This window comes from Salvelinus fontinalis, unplaced genomic scaffold, assembly GCF_029448725.1.
Source record: "Salvelinus fontinalis isolate EN_2023a unplaced genomic scaffold, ASM2944872v1 scaffold_0907, whole genome shotgun sequence".
In the NCBI taxonomy this organism is placed as follows: Eukaryota; Metazoa; Chordata; class Actinopteri; order Salmoniformes; family Salmonidae; genus Salvelinus; species Salvelinus fontinalis.
In genome coordinates, this window is record NW_026601116.1 from 63,099 (window position 1) to 75,859 (window position 12,761).

The 12,761-nt window shown below is 42.7% G+C and overlaps 1 long non-coding RNA gene across 1 annotated transcript; it reads right to left on the reverse strand.

Moving 5' to 3' along the window:
- Positions 1 to 4,612: 4,612 nt before the first annotated feature.
- On the reverse strand, positions 4,613 to 12,749 carry LOC129847639 (uncharacterized). Its single transcript, XR_008758447.1, has 2 exons — positions 10,448 to 12,749; positions 4,613 to 6,476 (listed from the first exon to the last, which is right to left on the reverse strand). It is a non-coding gene; the product is annotated as an uncharacterized LOC129847639 (long non-coding RNA).
- Positions 12,750 to 12,761: the final 12 nt, after the last annotated feature.

Consider the following 12,761-nt stretch of genomic DNA (forward strand, 5'->3'; position numbering starts at 1 on the left):
CTACTTTTAAACTCGGACAAAACAGAGATGCTTGTTCTAGGTCCCAAGAAACAAAGAGATCTTCTGTTAAATCTGACAATTCATCTTGATGGTTGTAAAGTCGTCTCAAATAAAACTGTGAAGGACCTCGGCGTTACTCTTGACCCTGATCTCTCTTTTGACGAACATATCAAGACTGTTTCAAGGACAGCTTTTTTCCATCTACGTAACATTGCAAAAATCAGAAATTTTCTGTCCAAAAATGATGCAGAAAAATTAATCCATGCATTTGTTACTTCTAGGTTAGACTACTGCAATGCTCTACTTTCCGGCTACCCGGATAAAGCACTAAATAAACTTCAGTTAGTGCTAAATATGGCTGCTAGAATCCTGACTAGAACCAAGAAATTTGATCATATTACTCCAGTGCTAGCTTCCCTACACTGGCTTCCCGTTAAGGCAAGGGCTGATTTCAAGGTTTTACTGTTAACCTATAAAGCGTTACATGGGCTTGCTCCTACCTATCTTTCCGAGTTGGTCCTGCCGTACATACCTACACGTACGCTACGGTCACAAGACGCAGGCCTCCTAATTGTCCCTAAAATTTCTAAGCAAACAGCTGGAGGCAGGGCTTTCTCCTATAGATCTCCATTTTTATGGAACAGTCTGCCTACCCATGTGAGAGACGCAGACTCGGTCTCAACCTTTAAGTCTTTACTGAAGACTTATCTCTTCAGTAGGTCATATGATTGAGTGTAGTCTGGCCCAGGAGTGTGAAGGTGAACGGAAAGGCTCTGGAGCAACGAACCGCCCTTGCTGTCTCTCCAGGGCCGGTTCCCCTCTCTCCACTGGGATTCTCTGCCTCTAACCCTGTTACTGGGGCTGAGTCACTGGCTTGCTGGTGCTCTTTCATGCCGTCCCTAGGAGGGGTGCGTCACTTGAGTGGGTTGAGTTACTGACGTGAACTTCCTGTCTGGGTGGGCTATACTCGGCCTTGTCTCAGGATTGTAAGTTGGTGGTTGAGGATTTCCCTCTAGTGGTGTGGGGGCTGTGCTTTGGCAGAGTGGGTGGGGTTATATCCTTCCTGTTTGGCCCTGTCCGGGGGTTTCTTCGGATGGGGCCACAGTGTCTCCTGACCGCTCCTGTCTCAGCCTCCAGTATTTATGCTGCAGTAGTTTATGTGTCGGGGGGCTAGGGTCAGTTGGTTATACCTGGAGTACTTCTCCTGTCTCCTGTCTTATCCAGTGTCCTGTGTGAATTTAAGTATGCTCTCTCTAATTCTCTCGTTCTCTCTTTCTCTCTGAGAACCTGAGCCCTAGGACCATACGTCAGGACTACCGGGCATGCTGACACCTTGCTGTCCCCAGTCCGCCCGGCCTTGCTGCTATTCCAGTTTCAACTGTTTCTGCCTGCGGTTACGAAACCCCTACCTGTCCCAGACCTGCTGTTTTCAACTCTTAATGATCGACTATGAAAAGCCAACTGAGATTTATTCCTGATTATTATTTGACCATGCTTGTCATTTATGAACATTTTGAAAATCTTGGCTCTCTCTAATTTTCTCCTTCTCTCTTTCTCTCGGAGGACCTGAGCCCTAGGACCATACGTCGGGACTACCGGCCGTGGTGACTCCTTGCTGCCCCCAGTCCGCCTGGCCTTGCTGCTATTCCAGTTTCAACTCTTCTGCCTGCGGTTATGGAACCCCTACCTGTCCCAGACCTGCTGTTTTCAACTCTTAATGATCGGCTATGAAAAGCCAACTGAGATTTATTCCTGATTATTATTTGACCATGCTTGTCATTTATGAACATTTTGAAAATCTTGGCTCTCTCTAATTTTCTCCTTCTCTCTTTCTTTCTCTCGGAGGACCTGGGCCCTAGGACCATGCGTCGGGACTGCCGCCCGTGGTGACTCCTTGCTGTCCCCAGTCCGCCTGGCCTTGCTGCTATTCCAGTTTCAGCTGTTCTGCCTGCGGTTATGGAACCGCCACCTGTCCCAGACCTGTTGTTTTTCAACTCTTAATGATCAGCTATGAAAAGCCAACTGAAAATTATTCATGATTATTATTTGACCATGCTTGTCACTTATGAACATTTTTGAACATCTTGGCATAGTTCTGTTATAATCTCCACCCGGCACAGCCAGAAGAGGACTGGCCACCCCTCATAGCCTGGTTCCTCTCTAGGTTTCTTCCTAGGTTTTGGCCTTTCTAGGGAGTTTTTCCTAGCCACCGTGCTTCTACACCTGCATTCTAGCTGTTTGGGGTTTTAGGCTGGGTTTCTGTACAGCACTTCGAGATATTATCTGATGTACGAAGGGCTATATAAAATAAAATTGATTGATTGATTGATATTTCTTTAGACCAGAGGAAAGGGTGCCTCCTACTGGCCCTCAAACACCACTTCCAGCAGCATCTGCTCTCCCATCCAGGGATCAACCAGGACCAACCTGCTTAGTTGGAGAAGCCAGCCAGCAGTGGGATGCAGGGTGGTATGCTGCTGTCTCTAAACTCCAGCCTAATTATTATCCCTCAGGAAGCTCCGGTAAACAGTGGTTGTAGTGCTGCTGTCACCACCAGGCCTGGAGGGCATTTTGACTTTGTTGTCAGCGAGAGTGAGCTGTGTTGCTAAAGACATAGCAGCTAGCTAACTGGCTACTGCTCAACCTATTGTGTGTATTGAACATTCATATTGGACTGTAGCAGCTAGCTAACTGGCTACCGATTAACCTATTGTGTGTATTGAACATTCATATTGGACTGTAGCAGCTAGCTAACAGGCTACCGATCAACCTATTGTGTGTATTGAACATTCATATTGGACTGTAGCAGCTAGCCAACTGGCTACCGATCAACCTATTGTGTGTATTGAACATTCATATTGGACTGTAGCAGCTAGCTAACTGGCTACTGATCAACCTATTGTGTGTATTGAATATTCATATTGGACTGTAGCAGCACAGCTAACTGGCTACTGATCAACCTATTGTGTGTATTGAACATTCATATTTTACTGTAGCAGCTAGCTAACTGGTTACCGATCAACCTATTGTGTGTATTGAACATTCATATTGGACTGTAGCAGCTAGCTAACTGGCTACTGATCAACCTATTGTGTGTATTGAACATTCATATTGAACAGCCTTACCTATAGAGTAGCACCACCACCCATCAGCCCATTCTCTTCTTGATGTCAAAGCTGCAGTGTATTGTATCTGTAGGAGTTTATGATTAATAATCCTATTTATTTCAAGCCACACTAAGATGTCACCATAATATTCCTTTAAAGCCCCTCTGTCAGATATAAATCATCAGAGTGGGAAACCAACTGACATGGAAACAATGGAGCAAATGGATCACTATCAGAGGGGTGAATTATGACATCAGATAGAACTACTCAGACATTCCAAATATCACTTGATTATCAGAGGAGTGTATTATGACATCATATAGAACTACTCAGACATTCCAAATCAGGCTTCATCCATATCATGAATACCACTTCAAAAGTAATGACCGGGCTGATGGAAACAGGATATGCCTGTACACTTTTATAAATGCACAGACGATTTGTTAGTTCGTTTGACATGGTGGGGTCTTTTTGTGTCAGTAAAAACATTTTAGTGAGAAATGGCTGTGGAAACTCCTTTATGTACAAATATTTATATAATAACCATCACATGTTAGTTAACTTGGAGTCACGTGATGATATGTTGTGTGGTCCTCCCTCTACGACTTGGGAAACCATCCAGTTTATTAGGCTACAGATTAAATAAGTTCTGAAATTCACAGGGTGGTGAAACTGCATGTGATGAGCTTGATGCTCCTTTCCAATACATTTTTAGGGTCTTATTCTGGTGACATGATGATCAATGATTGGCTGCCATTTGACAAATAAAATAATATCTCTCTTATCCATATTAATGTCATCATGTAGGTAGCTATTGGCAACAGTGCCATGTTCACGTTGTCTATAAAACCCAACAGCTTTTTTAAACCACCAGTAGAGTTGAAAATGCGATGGAAACCAATTTAACTTGTATTTTTCATTCAGTACATGGGAATGTAACAACAAAAGTATTTTATCATGCAAAGCCTTTTATCTGCAATGAGTCTGTTTGATAGAAACATTTCTGGTGGGAAAAGGCGTATATTGTTTTATGCAGATTTTAGAATATTCACATGAAAATCTGTCGCAAATTGCATGGAAACTTAGCTACTAAGGTGGATATTGATCCAACACCTGCCACGTATTCAAACCAGCCCACTGGGCACAGACGTCAGTTCAACATCTAGTTTACATTTCTTTGACAAAATGTCATAGGATTTAGGTTGCCAGTTGGGTGAAAAACAAAATGTCATTGGATTTAGGTTGCCAGTATGAAAAATAAACAAAGATTCCTGATGTTGATGGCTTTTTACAAATCCAGTCAGTTTTCAACATTGATCAATCATCATCACATGGATTTGTTTTGTTGAAATGACGTGGTAACAACGTTTATTCAACCAGTGGGAGGCTTGTAAATGCCCCCAGGAAAGTAAAACAAAGAACTCTTTACTGAGACAATGATGAAACAGCAATCTGTGGGTGAGTTGTGGTGGATATTATAAAATAAGGATCTGCTGGAGTCCAAGTCAAACCAAGATTCTTTATTTCTAAGCTCAAAGAGAATAACAGAGTTACACAGCGCAGTGTAGACAGTCTGAATTTCTGAAGCATTGGGTGATGAACACATATCTTTATAGTTTCCTGTTCCTGGGAGGGACTCTATTCATACAAGGACGCAGGTGCAGCTGGTTTGCAACACAGGATGATACTCCCAAGAACAGGAGATTATAATAGGACAGTTTCACAAGGATAGTCACATACGATTAACATTTTCCATCACAGAGTCTGTGAACATTTTAATTTCATTAAATCATCAGTGGGCCAACAATGCAAATGTAAACAATGGAGCAAATGCATCACATCCAAATATCACTGTATTATCTGTAGTGCTGGAGGAATGACACACCAAGATAAACACAAACAGAGTTTAAAAAGGACCATTTAAACACATGGAATCTGATCTACTTTATATTCAAACTGACATACTCCATATTCAATTCATGTTTTCTAATAAAAACGTATATTATATGTGTAAGTATTCTTTGTATAATTACATTTCATACGGTATAAACAAGTAAACACATTATCAGTCAACATTATAAGTCAATGGGAACACTGTGTATGTTCTCTGATTAATTTTAAGTCAATGCGAAGTGAAATATCAATATACACACTAGAAGTATTTATTCTCTGCTGTGTGGATTCTCACATGATGATTAAGTGACCGTGATGAGTAATATGTCTTCCCACAGTCTGAGCATTGGTTAGGCTTCACCCCTGTGCGCAGTCTCATGTGTTTTTTCAGGCTTCATAATTTGGTAAAATTCTTTGCACAGTGGAAGCAGGCTTCTCCCCTGTGTGTATTCGCTCATGGGCTTTCAGGTGTCCTAACTGGACAAAACTCTTTGCACACTGGGAGCAGTGGTAAGGCTTCTCCCCTGTGTGGATTCTCACATGACGTTTAAGTGACTGTGATGAGCAATATGTCTTCCCACAGTCTGAGCATTGGTAAGGCTTCACTCCTGTGTGCAGTATCATGTGTTCTTTCAGATGTCCTATATGGATGAAACTCTTTGCACAGTGGGAGCAGTGGTAAGGGTTCTCCCCTGTGTGTATTCGCTCATGAGTTTTCAGGCTTCCTGACTGGCTAAAACTCCTTCCACAATGGGAGCAGTGGTAAAGCTTCTCCCCTGTGTGTATTCGCTCATGAACCTTCAGGTTTCCTGACTGGTTAAAACTCCTTCCACAATGGGAGCAGTGGTAAAGCTTCTCCCCTGTGTGTATTCGCTCATGAACCTTCAGGTTTCCTAACTGGATAAAACTCTTTGCACACTGGGAGCAGTGGTAAGGCTTCTCCCCTGTGTGGGTTCTTACATGAACTTTAAGTAACGATGAAAAGTAATATGTCTTCCCACAGTCTGAGCATTTGTAAGGCTTCTCCCCTGTGTGTATTCGCTCATGGGCTTTCAGGTGTCCTAACTGGATAAAACTCGTTGCACACTGGGAGCAGTGGTAAGGCTTCTCCCCATGTGTGGGTTCGCACATGAATTTTTAGTGACTCTGATGAGCAATATGTCTTCCCACAGTCTGAGCATTGGTAAGGCTTCACCCCTGTGTGCAGTATCGTGTGTTTTTTCAGATGTCTTGAATGGATAAAACTCTTTGAACAGAGGGAGCAGTGGTAAGGCTTCTCCCCTGTGTGTATTCGCTCATGAGCTTTCAGGCTTCTTAACTGGTTAAAACTATGTCCACACTGGGCGCAATGGTGTGCCTTATCTCCAGTGTGTGTCCTCCCATGTCTTTTCAGGCTTCCTAACTTGGTAAAACGCTGTCCAAGGTGCCGGCTTGCTGGTTTGGATGTCTCTGGTTCCTCCGAATTTTGTTTTTCTCCTGCCAAAAACAGTGTTTATTTAAAGCAAGACCAGAATGAAATCTCCCCATGATAAAACTGCCTTGCTATGAGGTTTAATCCAAATCAGAGCCATCAACCTGAGGCCAGTTTTCAAACATTTAATCACTTAAAACAAATTATGTTGTAGAGCTTCCTGGTAATTACTGATATGTTTACTTACTTATTTTATTCATTCTGTTTTAGAAGTCAGAATACAAACAACTAGACAGTTCTAGGACACTCAAGACACAGACGTCGATGGATTCCTATCCAGCAGGTGGTTCTAAATATATAACCTTCATATTTGTAAGATACATAATTGGACTTTTTCCATACGCACAAATTTTGTGCATAAATTTGTTAACATCCTTTTGCCAAGATAATCCATCCACCTGACAGGTGTGGCATATCATGAAGCTGATTAAAAAGCATGATCATTACACAGGTCCACCTTGTGCTGGGGACAATAAACGACCACTCTAAAATGTGCAGTTTTGTCACACGACACAATGCCACAGATCTCAAGTTTTGAGGGAGCGTGACATTGGCATGCTGACTGCAGGAATATCCACTAGAGCTGTTACCTGAGAATGTAATGTTAATTTCTCTACCATAAGCCACCTCAAACGTTGCTTTAGAGAATTTGGCAGTACATCCAACTGGCCTCACAACCGCAGATCACATTTAACAAAGCCAGCCCAGGACCTCCACATTGTCTTAGACCAGCCACCCGGCCAGCTTCATTGGCTGGGCCTGGCTCCCCAGTGGGTGGATGGCTGCGCTCCTGCCCAGTCATGTGAAGTCCATAGATTAGGGCCTATTGAATTTATTTACATTGACTGATTTCCTTATATGAACTGTAAATCATTGAACTTGTTGCAGGATGCTCTCGATGGTGCAGCTGTAGAACTTTTTGATGATCTGGGGACCCATGACAAATCTTTTCAGTCTCCTGAGGGGGAATAGGTTTTGTTGTGCCCTCTTCACGACTGTCTTGGTGTGCTTGGACCATGTTAGTTTGTTGGTGATGTGGACGCCAAGGAACTTGAAGCTCTCAACCTGCTGCACTACAGCCCCGGGTACATTAGGGCAACGGTCCGATGTCAGAAGGATTCAGATAATAACCTAACGAAATTAGCATCGTGATTCAATGTGAAGGTGATGATCGACACGCCGAACAGATGAATTTCAACCATACCAGCCAGAATATAGCATGAGCTTAAAGTATGGCAACGTGGTATGAACTTTGAACTCTTATTCACTAAAGAAGTGATACCTACTAACCGTTGCGTTAGCAACCGCAGCTGTAAACGTGGGCTAGGAAAGGACGGACAAGGGATCTCTTCTAACAAACAACACTGCCAGGTATCCAGTTTACGACCAGAGACATTCTTCCAAGGACAGGAAGATCTCTGTTGGGCAACACGGCCTTCCATCTACAACCAACCTATTGAGGCGCAGCTCAGAGTAAATATTTATTGCATTTTCTTTTTCCAAATGGGCGGTTATTTAGAATGCATAAGATTCCGTATTTATGATAGCATAGCTTCTCCCTTTGTTCTTCAGTTCTCCCGCGCTTTCATTCAAACCCAACCAACGACGTTTTCCAACCAACGACCCAACAACGTTTTCTTGTAGGACATAATTAGTAATCAATGTATGATCCATTCTGAGTATATGTGATAAGGGAGTTATATGCTGAATGGTAATGATTAAAATATTCCACCCTGAAACCATATAATTGTATGAAATTTATAAGAATCATAAATCTATAATCTGATGGTGTGTGTAGTTTTAGTCAGAATTAGAACAAGGACCTTTTGTTCCTTTTTAGTATGTAAGCAGGGTGCAAGTGGGAAACAAATGATAAGAGGAGCTATCGACAGACAAGTTGTACTACTGTGTTCCTTACAGGACATTCTGTCTCCACCCAGGGAGGGGAGAAACTGTTTGGCTGGCAGAAGATTATGAAACATGTTGCAGATTAAACAATGTATCTGTGTAGTGGAAAAACCCCGACTGTCTGAGCAAGGCGTAGCTTAAGATTTGAACTTGTTTGTGTGTGTGTTATAAAGACTGTGTTAGAATTTTTGATTTCAGAGCGCTCTCGTGAATAAACTGTACTAACCTTTTGCATAAACTGAGTCTTTGCCTAATTATTATTAAACCCAGGGTCTTACGAACCTCGGGGATTAGTCAAAGTTTACTGATTGTGATTGAAAATTCTCGTGACAATATGTAATTCTGTGTGATTAGTTAGATATTTAGTAAATAAATAATTAAACCAAAGTTTGTATTGCTTATTCAACTTGTTAGCCAGGGTTTGTGAAGATAACAAAGATTTCAATGATGTTCAGATGAGACTGAAATAAGGTGACGATTAATGATTGACTGCTATTGAGGTAAAAGATAACCAGGTCTTTAAGAGTTTATTCTGAAGATAACAGCTCTATTCTTTCGTGGTGCCCCGACTTTCCAGTTAATTACATATACATGATTAGCTTAATCAGGTAATATTAATTACAGACAAAGGATTTTATAGAATAGCATGTCATATCACTTAATCCGGCATAGCCAAAGACACGACAGCGGTCTCGTTGTTGTCGGTGATCAGGCCTACCACTGTTGTGTCATCGGCAAACTTAATGATGGTGTTGGAGTCATGCCTGGTCGTGCAATCATGAGTGAACAGTGAGTCCAGGACCCAGTTGCACAGGGCGGGTTTCAGACCCAGGGCCTTGAGCTTAATGATGAGTTGAGGGTACCATGGTGGTAAATGCTGAGCTATAGTCAAAGAACAGCATTCTTACATAGGTATAGGTATTCCTCTTGTCCAGATTCTTTATGCGTTTGAGCCAATAAGTTGTGTTGTGACAAGTTATGGGGGAAGATAGCCCTATTTGGTAAAAGACCATAGTATGTCAAGAACAGCTCAAATAAGCAAAGAGAAAAAAACAGTCCATCATTACTTTAAGATATGAAGGTCAGTCAATACCGAAAATTTCAAGAACTTTTAAAGTTTCTTCAAGTGCAGTCACACAACTTCAAGCGCTATGATGAAACTGGCTCTCATGAGGACCGCCACAGGAATGGAAGACCCAGAGTTACCTCTGCTACAGAGGATAGGTTCATTAGAGTTAACTGCACCTCAGATTGCAGCCCAAATAAATTATTCAGAGTTCAAGTAACAGACACATCTCAACATCAACTGTTCAGAGGAGACTGTGTGAATCAGGCCTTCATGGTCAAATTTCTGCAAAAGAAACAACGACTAAAGGACACCAATAAGAACAAGGGGCCAAGAAACACGAACAATGGACATTAGACCGGCGGAAATCTGTCCTTTGGTCTGATGAGTCCAAATGTGAGATTTTTGGTTCCAACCGTCGTGTCTTTGTGAGACGCAGAGTAGGTGAACGGATGATCTCTGCATGTGTGGTTCCCACCGTGAAGCATGGAGGAGGTGTGATGGTGCTTTGCCGGTGACACTGTCTGTGATTTATTTAGAACTCAAGGCACACTTAACTAGCATGGCTACCACAGCATTCTGCAGCGATACACGATCCCACCTGGTTTGCGCTTATTGGGACTATCATTTGTTAGTTGTCATCTGTTTTTCAATGGAGGACAATGACCCAACACACCTCCAGGCTGTGTAAGGGCTATTTGACCAAGGAGAGTTATGGAGTGCTGCATCCTATGACCTGGCCTCCACAATCACCAGACCTCAACCCAATTGAGATGGTTTGGGATGAGGTGGACCGCAGAGTAAAGGAAAAGCAGCCAACAAGTGCTCAGCATATGTGGGACCTCCTTCAAGACTGTGGGAAAAGCATTCCAGGTGAAGCTGGTTGAGAAAATACCAAGAGTGTGCAAAGCTGTATTTGTATTAGTCAGGGACAGCCCTATTGGAAACAGATACCAGTGGGCAGATATATTTCATTTGTTCAAACTAAATTACAGCACTTACTTTGATGTGTCAAATCTGATCCTTTCTTCTCTTCTCCTCCTCTCACAGTTCCACTCAGCCCCGTTGTTTTCCTGCAGTCCACCAGCAGCACAGACAACCTCTTCATACCCAGCAGTAAGGTGCTACCGGGAGAGACACGACACGGGGACTCCAGGAGGGAGGAAGGGCTAGCATTGTCCTGGTAACCATAAAGAGGGGACACAGACACATATCATTATGGATGCTGATGTCACTGTTGTCATAAAGTGCTTTACAGAAACCCAGCCCAGACCCTGATAGCGCAAGCTGTATGCTAGACCAGACTATGAGTTATGAGTTTGAGTTTATTTTTACAGGGACAGTGCACATTAATCAACGTTTCAGTAAAATTGCCGGTTTTAGCCAGCCGGCTAATTTTCAACCGCAGTCCCTGGGCAGGTTATTAAAAACAATTACAATATAGACAATAGCAACATAGAACAAGACGTAGCATACAGACATAGCTACATAGGACAAGCAAGACGTAGCATACAGACAGAGCAACATAGAACAAAAAGCAGCAAGACAAAATTCATAAAAGCAACAAAGTGTTTCCACACCTAACAAGTTACAGACAATAGACATGGAAAGCGGCAACACACAGCTAGGGACCATGTTCACAAATCTGATTGACCTTTAGCCATGTCTTCAAGCATTTTGTGAAAGTGTGATATGTGGTGCAGTTATGTGTGTCTGATGGTAGTGTATTCCAGACATGGGAAGCTCTCACAGAAAAAGCGGATTTACTAAAGGTGCTTTTCCTTAGGGGAACTACACAGTCACCTCTCATGGCAGACCTTGTGGATCTGCTGCCATATGTTTGGGTTTTCTGTTTAACAAAAATACTGAGTGGAGGGGGAGCCAAGCCATTTAGGATCTTGAATACAAGACATGCATCGGTGTATTGCACAAGATTTTCCCAACTCAGGAGCTCATGCTTTCTGAGGATGTGACAGTGATGATGGCTATTGGGCTTCCTATCAAGCACTTTGAGAGCCTGTTTGTAGACAGACTGAATAGGTCTTACTGTTGTACAGCAAGCTTGGGCCCAACTAGTCAAGCAGTATGTTAAGTGGGGGAGTATCATAGATTTGAAGTACAGTTTTGCTACCTCTGTAGTCAAACAAATTCGTATAAATCAGAAATTAGCTAGGTTGAAATTGGTTATTTGAATTACCTTTTTCACATGCTTTTTAAAAGAGAGGTTGGAATCAAGTATGATGCCAAGGTACTTAAAATCAGATACCACCTGGAGCTTCTCCCCTGACACATACACATCTGGCTCAGTAGCATCTGTTGCCCTCTTTGTGAAGAACATTCAAACAGTTTTTTTCACATTGAGATGCAAACAGGAGTCACTGAGCCACTTTGTAACCTGGACCATTACAGTAGTGAGTTCTTGTGCAGCTTGTTGTTTGCTCTTTGCATGCACATATATCACTGTATAATCTGCATACATTTGAACTTCAGACCCAGTACAGACAGAAGGCAGATCATTAATGTACAGGCTGAACAGGAGGGACCCCAGTATTGACCCTTGGGGCATGCCCACATCATAGCTAAGAGTGGGCGGCAGCTCATTGCTCACTCTGACACACTGAGTTCTGCCTTCAAGGTATGATTTCATCCATCTCAAGGCATCGGGTGAAAAGTTGAACTTGGACAATTTTGTGATGAGAATCTCATGGTTAACTGTATCAAAAGCCTTCCTTAGGTCCAGAAACACAGCCCCAACAACACCCCCTTTGTAGATCTTGGACTTCACATTTTCCAGAAGAAAGCAGTTGGCCGTTTCTGTGGAGTGTTTCGCTCTGAAGCCAAACTGCATGGAATGTAATGTGAAGCGGCTGTTGTTGAGGTGGGCAATCAGTTTGTCTGCTACACACTTTTCAACAACCTTTGACACCACAGGTAGTATACTAATGGGCCTGTAGTTACTCACGTCAGCAGGGTCGCCTGATTTAAACATGGTCGTTATTATGGCCGACTTCCATACCCTTGGAAACACCCCGAGACCAATAGATGTGTTGGTGACCTTAGTAATGGGGCCAATGAGTGACTCTTTGTAGTTTTTAAGAAAGGTAGAGTCCATCCCAAACACATCTTTGGCTTTAGAGTTCTTTTGTGAGCTAATCACCTTGTCCACCTTTGACTCAGAAACCTCCCTTATGATGAAGACAGGTTGAGCGTCATTCACTAGCACTTTGCCCAAGAAACCAGTGGAGGGGTTCTGTGTCAGTACCCTGACAGAGTCAATAAAGTAGGAATTGAAGGCTATTGCTATTTCGACTGCATC